At 39.4% G+C, this 8,644-nt stretch overlaps 1 pseudogene; it reads right to left on the bottom strand.

Moving 5' to 3' along the window:
* Positions 1 to 772: 772 nt before the first annotated feature.
* LOC146867527 (KRAB domain-containing protein 2 pseudogene) lies at positions 773 to 6,894 on the bottom strand (annotated as a pseudogene).
* Between the last annotated feature and the right edge of the window lie 1,750 nt (positions 6,895 to 8,644).

Here is an 8,644-nt window from a genome sequence, read left to right as displayed (position 1 = left end):
ACATTTCACGACTTAAAGAAGAATGCGAACAGAATATTGTTGCCGGTGAAACACAAAGCAGAACTGGCATGACCTACTTGTTGCAGCACAAAAACACCTTCTATTTTGGCACTTTGATCTTGTACATACATTTCACGACTTAAAGAAGAATGCGAACAGAATATTGTTACTGGTGAAACACAAATCAGAACTGGCATGACCTACTTGTTGCAGCAGGGAAGGCTAGAGTGACATTTTGAATTGCACTTAATTTTCTTTTTCACACAAAGGCACCTCATATTTTGGCATTTCGTCTTGCACATAACCTGACGAATCCTTGGCCGCTTCCTGTGGACTGAGAAGTAGCTGCAGATCGGAGAGGTATTTCGTGGTCAGGAACGTCTTCAATTCTCAGTAAGTTCTTTGGACATACGGTGAATTGTGATCTGGTGTAGAGTTGCTTCAAGATTCCTTGTGAAGTTCCAAGTCGGTAAAAGACATCTTCTGTCACATTCATAACAACTGCCAAGAGATTGCGTGAGTCACCCTGCCCTTTGTCGACGTCGGGAATCGGAACTCGCACAGTGGCACCCAAAGGCACAGGAGGAATTTTTTTGTCAGAATCCCTTTTCATTTTTTTGGCCTGAATCTCAAGGTTCGATTTCGATTCCATTTTACTTTGGATAGCTTTCTCAATATTGAAGCAAACATTGCACAAAATGCTAACCCCATAACCTTTTACTTCGTCGCCATCATCGTCTTTAGGAGAATGTCCCCAGATGGCATGAACGTTTCAGCCATACTTTCGACATGTATGAGCACCGCTGGTTTCTTTTAAGCAGACGCAACAGATAGCGGAAGAAGAAGGATTTTCGGTAACCACGGAAATGGAAGGGTCTTCGATAACCATGGCTTCATCACTGTTTTGGTTTCCACCATCATGGATTGCAGCTATGTCTTCTGCAGGGAGCTGTGCTTCTTGCATTGATTCATCTCGCCTTTCTTCCTGCTGTTGTGTTGATTGTACGCTCTCTATTATTTTTTCGAGCTCTTCCTCAGTCTCTACGTCTTGTAAAACATCGTCAGGCAGGGACGACATCGAGAGACCTACTCTAGCTTTGCAGCCGAACAGAGCTTCGTATGGTGACCTCTTAATCCCAGAATGAAAAGCTCTGTTCTTCATAAATTGGACGAACCGCAATCCCTCACTCCAGCAGCTATTTTTTTTATCTTGCATCCAAGCACACAGCATATTTTCAATGCCCTGATTAGCTCTTTCGACGCTCCCCTGACTTTGTGAGTGGCGCGGCTTACCATGGACGATCTTCAAGGTGTGCCAATACTCATTTAGGCTGCTTACCACATTGTTTGCAAATTCCCTGACGTTATCGGACTGTAGAATCGTTGGAGCACCAAGCAACGTAAATATGTCGACGAGCTTGTAGGCTACTTCTTCTGCTCTCTTTGATTTCAGAGCTCTGAGTACTACAAACTTAGTGAGATGATCTTGGTACACCATTATAAACTTGTACTCTCTGTCAGGATGGGACTGAAAATCGATGAGATCGACCTGACAACGGGAGTTGAATTTAGAAAAAACCATTGGCTTGACCACAACACCTTTTTTAACACCTTTTTGCTTCTTCTGGCAAGGCTCACAAAGGTGAATGTACAGCTCAATATCATGAATGGTAATGTTCTTATACTTGGGTGAAAGTTCTTTCAACATCCTGTCCCGTCCTCCATGACCAATAGCCAAATGGGCCTTATGGAGTATGTCAAATAACTCAGAGTCCGCGACATAAAACTTAATAGCACTCGTACCTTCTTTAACAGGATAGATCAACTTAGTCGTATTCTCGACCATCATTACGTCATAGTGTTTCACCAGCCAATAATCCTGTGGTTCCTTCTTAATGGTCGTCTTCGCCTTTTTCACATCGTCCACTAACTTTTGGTAACTGGTTCCGGTTAGGAAAACACAGTTTTTAGCAGCATTGGCTCTTACTTGAGATAATTAATCGCAGAACCGTCGATGCATGTCAGCATGGCGTGATTACTGTCTTGGCACTACACTCCCTTCCGACATGGTGATACAAGAACCACGGGAAAGGATGACGGCAGAGCGTCTGTGGAACCTCAGCCGGATGCTATACATGACCTCTGACCCTGCTTGCAGGCAGGTCGCTCCCCACACCACCGCACGGCTGCCACCTGCTCTTTGCCTGGTTACTTGTGCTGTCTCTGCCCCTCGCTTGCTGGCAACTTGTGCTGTCTCTGCCCCTCGCTTGCTGGCAACTTGTGCTGTCTCTGCCCCCCGCTTGCTGATAACTGGTGCTGTCTCTGGGATTAGGTCTATTATATACTTTGCCGGCAGACAATCCGGCAAAGTATACAATGCCTAGGCAATGTATAAAATATCAATAATTTCATACTTTGACGTTCGATTTTCAAGCATTCTATACATTACCAAGCCATTCTATAGAATGCTGGATTTCACATATTGCCGGGTGGAAATAAAATGGCGGGATTAGGCGTATTATATACTTTGCCGGCAGACAATCCGGCAAAGTATATAATGCCTAGGCAATGTATAAAATATCAATCATTTCATACTTTGACGTTTGATTTTCAGGCATTTTCGGGCATTCTATACATTACCTAGGCATTCTATAGAATGCAGGATTTCACACTTTGACTGTAACATATGTACCATTTTGAATGAGAAAAGTGACACAATGCCAGCTTTTACTTCATTTTATAACAAATATTAGTCATGATAAACAACACACACAGAAACAATCCATGATACAACATATAACCACAAATCCTCACATACCAACAACAGTCATTGTCCAATCCATTCATTCACCATAGCATACAACAGTTATAATGCCCTTAGTTCACGAGTAATGATTAGGCAAGTGCATTTTTTCCAAAAATACAATTGCAAAGAAAATCTACCCATTTGTGTTCAGAAAACTACAGGTACCAGAATTTCCCTCAGAAAACAGCATTCCAATAGCTCCATTGATATATGAACATTAGAATATTTTCAGAAATTACTCATATAAAGTGAACGTTGACAAACAATACATGATGGCAACACAGAAATGAGGGTAGAGGCTGTTAGAATCCGCACTCAGCAGATGAACAGTGTCTAGAGTTACAAAATAGTGAAAAGAACCAAGGAGTACTCCCCTCTATACTACTTATTTAGGAACAAGTCCTACAATAACATTTAATGCACAAAGGTTCAGCACTATATAGAATATATGTATTATATCAAAATTCACAGTGATTTTGCACATCAATAAACAATCCAACATGTATAATTCTTGAAGTAGTTCTTCTTTATTTTTCTTTAAAATGTTTTCTTTATTTTCCAGAAATCAAGGAATCATAGCCATAGCCAACGCGTTTTGTCTCATAACGAGACTTCTTCAGGGCTTCACAGTAAGACAGAGCGTAGTTACATATATTGTTTTTACAATTCTGGTTTTGAGAATTCCAACGTTCCAAAACTTCTATGCAGTATACAGTTTCCGCAGTGGCATGGTAACCCATAGCGAGTGAGCTCCTTTTGTTTCAGATTTAAAAAAAACAAAAAACTGTGAAGCCCTGAAGAAGTCTCGTTATGAGACGAAACGCGTTGGCTATGGCTATGATTCCTTGATTTCTGGAAAATAAAGAAAACATTTTAAAGAAAAATAAAGAAGAACTACTTCAAGAATTATACATGTTGGATGATTTATTTATGTGCAAAATCACTGTGAATTTTGATAAAGTGAACGTTGACAAACAATACATAATGGCAACACAGAAATGAGGGTAGAGGCTGTTAGAATCCGCACCAAGCAGATGAACAGTGTCTAGAGTTACAAAATAGCGCAAAGAACCAAGGAGTACTCCCCTCTATACTCCTTATTTAGGAACAAGTCCTACAATAACATATAATGTACAAAGGTTCACCACTATATAGAATATATGTATTATATCAAAATTTACAGTGATTTTGCACATAAATAAATTATCCAACATGTATGATTCTAGAAGTAGTTCTTCTTTATTTTTCTTTAAAATGTTTTCTTTATTTTCCAGAAATCAAGGAATCATAGCCATAGCCAAAGCGTTTCGTCTCATAACGAGACTTCTTCAGGGCTTCACAGTAAGACAGAGCGTAGTTTCATATATTGTTTTTACAATTCTGGTTTCTGAGAATTCCGACGTTCCAAAACTTCTATGCAGTATACAGTTTCCGTAGCGGCATGGTAACCCGTAGCGTGTGAGCTCCTTTTGTTTCAGATTTTAAAAAAAACAAAAACTGTGAAGCCCTGAAGAAGTCTCGTTATGAGACGAAACATGTTGGCTATTGCTATGATTCCTTGATTTCTGGAAAATAAAGAAAACATTTTAAAGAAAAATAAAGAACTACTTCAAGAATTATACATGTTGGATGATTTATTTATGTGCAAAATCACTGTGAATTTTGATAAAGTGAACGTTGACAAACAATACATGATAGCAACACAGAAATGAGGGTAGAGGCTATTAGAATCCGCACCCAGCAGATGAACAGTGTCTAGAGTTACAAAATAGCGCAAAGAAGCAAGGAGTACTCCACTCTATACTCCTTATTTAGGAACAAGTCCTACAATAACATTTAATGTACAAAGGTTCAGCACTATATAGAATATATGTATTATATCAAAATTTACAGTGATTTTGCACATAAATAAATCATCCAACATTTATAATTCTTGAAGTAGTTCTTCTTTATTTTTCTTTAAAATGTTTTCTTTATTTTCCAGAAATCAAGGAATCATAGCCATAGCCAACGCGTTTCGTCTCATAACGAGACTTCTTCAGGGCTTCACAGTAAGACAGAGCGTAGTTTCATATATTGTTTTTACAATTCTGGTTTTTGAGAATTCCAACGTTCCAAAACCTCTATGCAGTATACAGTTTCCGCAGTGGCATGGTAACCCGTAGCGTGTGAGCTCCTTTTGTTTCAGATTTTAAAAAAACAAAAAAACTGTGAAGCCCTGAAGAAGTCTCGTTATGAGACGAAACGCGTTGGCTATGTCTATGATTCCTTGATTTCTGGAAAATAAAGAAAATATTTTAAAGAAAAATAAAGAAGAACTACTTCAAGAATTATACATGTTGGATGATTTATTTATGTGCAAAATCACTGTGAATTTTGATAAAGTGAACGTTGACAAACAATACATGATGGCAACACAGAAATTAGGGTAGAGGCTGTTAGAATCCGAGCCCAGCAGATGAACAGTGTCTAGAGTTACATAATAGCGCAAAGAACCAAGGAGTACTCCCCTCTATACTCCTTATTTAGGAACAAGTCCTACAATAATATTTAATGCACAAAGGTTCAGCACTATATAGAATGTATGTATTATATCAAAATTCACTGTGATTTTGCACATAAATAAATCATCCAACATGTATAATTCTTGAAGTAGTTCTTCTTTATTTTTCTTTAAAATGTTTTCTTTATTTTCCAGAAATCAAGGAATCATAGCCATAGCCATAGCCAACGCGTTTCGTCTCATAACGAGACTTCTTCAGGGCTTCACAGTAAGACAGAGCGTAGTTTCATATATTGTCTTTACAATTCTGGTTTTTGAGAATTCCAACGTTCCAAAACTTCTATGCAGTATACAGTTTCCGCAGTGGCATGGTAACCCATAGCGAGTGAGCTCCTTTTGTTTCAGATTTTAAAAAAACAAAAAACTGTGAAGCCCTGAAGAAGTCTCGTTATGAGACGAAACGCGTTGGCTATGGCTATGATTCCTTGATTTCTGGAAAATAAAGAAAACATTTTAAAGAAAAATAAAGAAGAACTACTTCAAGAATTATACATGTTGGATGATTTATTTATGTGCAAAATCACTGTGAATTTTGATAAAGTGAACGTTGACAAACAATACTTGATGGCAACACAGAAATGAGGGTAGAGGCTTTTAGAATCTGCACCCAGCAGATGAACAGTGTCTAGAGTTACAAAATAGCGCAAAGAACCAAGGAGTACTCCCCTCTATACTCCTTATTTAGGAACAAGTCCTACAATAACATTTTATGCACAAAGGTTCAGCACTATATAGAATATATGTATTATATAAAAATTCACAGTGATTTTGCACATAAATAAATCATCCAACATGTATAATTCTTGAAGTAGTTCTTCTTTATTTTTCTTTAAAATGTATTCTTTATTTTCCAGAAATCAAGGAATCATAGCCATAGCCAACGCGTTTCGTCTCATAACGAGACTTCTTCAGGGCTTCACAGTAAGACAGAACGTAGTTTCATATATTGTTTTTACAATTCTGGTTTTTGAGAATTCCAACGTTCCAAAACTTCTATGCAGTATACAGTTTCCGCAGTGGCATGGTAACCCGTAGCGTGTGAGCTCCTTTTGTTTCAGATTTAAAAAAAAACAAAAAAAAACTGTGAAGCCCTGAAGAAGTCTCGTTATGAGACGAAAGGCGTTGGCTATGGCTATGATTCCTTGATTTCTGGAAAATAAAGAAAACATTTTAGAGAAAAATAAAAAAGAACTACTTCAAGAATTATACATGTTGGATGATTTATTTATGTGCAAAATCATTGTGAATTTTGATATAATACATATATTCTATATAGTGCTGAACCTTTGTGCATTAAACAATACATGATGGTACATCTCTATCACCACTCACATCATACTTCAAAGCACATAATGCAGTTCACATGCTTACCAGTTCTTTGCTGCTCAAAGTACTCCAGCTGAGCATGGAGGGCCTGCCGGTCTGTCTTCAGGAACCTCCTGTACAGTGGGCTAATGTGGGTCTGTTTTGAATGAGGCTTTAAATGAGGCTCGTAGGACAAGTCCATAATTTCCTGGGCCTTCATGCGGGCTCACTGTTGCAGGGTCTCTCAGTGCTTGTGACACATCTTGCCCCGCTCCTGGTACAAACCCACCGCACTGCAGCACGCAGCAATATCATGCCAAATGTTCATTCACGCTGCATTGCTCAACTGGCTATCACAAAGCTGAGGGTACTTATCAAACACCTCCTCAGTAAGTACATTAAATTCCGACTCATTGTCAGTAAAGAGAAATTCTAGTCTTAATACTCTGCAATAATGTTTAGCAGGACATAAGAGACTTGATGCACTTTATTTGTATGAAGACTTTTATTTCTGTCTTTTGGTCATACGTAGTAATGTGTCCGCTCCCTTCTCTTCTCAGGTCTGGAGCAAGAATACCTGGACCACTGTCAAGAAGGATGCCTTTCGAAGGAGGAGGAAAATCACAGGTATGTTTTGGGTTTGATTCCTTCGAGTTCATGGGTAGGGTCTGTGAGGCAGAAACCAATTCTTAACCCGTCACCAAGTGGTTTATATTTTCTAAAGTGATTCCTTTCCTGATGAGTTTTCAATACCCGAAGTCTAAGTCTTGCTCCTCTTATTGGAATTCAGCCCTTGTGTTAAAAGAGATGGGGGGTAATGAAACTTACAGCAGTAAAGAGAGAAAAAATAAGTTATAAGTCAGAAAAAACACCCAACAATCCACTCAAATTTGGGGGAATTAGTTATGCATGTTACCTATTTAGGAATGACCTTTCCTATACAGGACAATTCACATGGGAGAGCCCTTGAATGCTCCGGCTCTGCTTCCAGCTTGGTAACCATCTCCCGGCTACCCGACCTCCCAAGTTCCTGGTCACATGCCTGGGATAGCCACGTTCCTCCAGGAATGTGGCGGGGCTCTGCACCAAACAGGTGGCCTCCTGGATTTTTCTCGTCTTCACCACGGACTCTAGACAACTCCGTTTCACGCCGGCTCTCTCGTGGTCAAGCATCTCGAGTTTCCTCCTATCTCCTTACTGATGGTGCCCTCCCTGCTTCCAGTGATGCTGCATCTCTCTGAGGTATTTTTCCTTCTGTGTTTATTAATGTAGTGTCCTTCCCTGAATGGCCCTCTGTGATGCCTGCGTTCCAGAAGCACAGGTCATGATATAAATCTTCCGATTGGGCATCCTTTCTTTAAAGGGCCATACACTCCACAAATCCTGCAGAACAAGGAAGAGGATGTCTTGTGACTCTGAATAAGCGGAGAAGGACCAAGACATTGAAGCATCAATGCCGTCAGTGGTCTCCTCCCCATTATACACCCCCTCCCTAAGTTTTTCCTGATCTGGGAAAGGGGAAAAATGGGATAAAACGTCAGCATTGCCATGCCCTATGCCTTTACTGTTATGTACTTCAAACTAGAATGGCTGTAAAGTTAAGAATCCTGCCATTATTCCCCTTATTCCGATGTAACCATGTGAGTGGTGCATGATCAGTATACAAGATAGACCATCTCCCTTCTAAGTAGTAGCACAGTTTTTCAGTAAACTATTTAAGAGCAAGACATTGCTTTTCAATGATAGGGTACACACGTTCTCTTGAGAATAACTTCCAATTAATTTTAAGAAGAGCTCTCTCCCACCCTTCAGAATCGAGTTGGGATAAGACAGCCCCGATTCCTATATCAGAGGCATTACTAAAGTCAGGTGAAAGATACGTAGGAGTTGTGGTGAGAATTGTTCTCAATTTCTTGAAGGCTTCAAGGGCTGTGGGAGTTAGATTTTTGAAAACAGGAGACAACAATGTC

Source organism: Triturus cristatus, chromosome 1_2, assembly GCF_964204655.1.
Source record: "Triturus cristatus chromosome 1_2, aTriCri1.1, whole genome shotgun sequence".
Classification (NCBI taxonomy): domain Eukaryota; kingdom Metazoa; phylum Chordata; class Amphibia; order Caudata; family Salamandridae; genus Triturus; species Triturus cristatus.
Note: the sequence above shows the minus strand (reverse complement) of the source record. Positions and strands in the feature narration are given on the sequence as shown.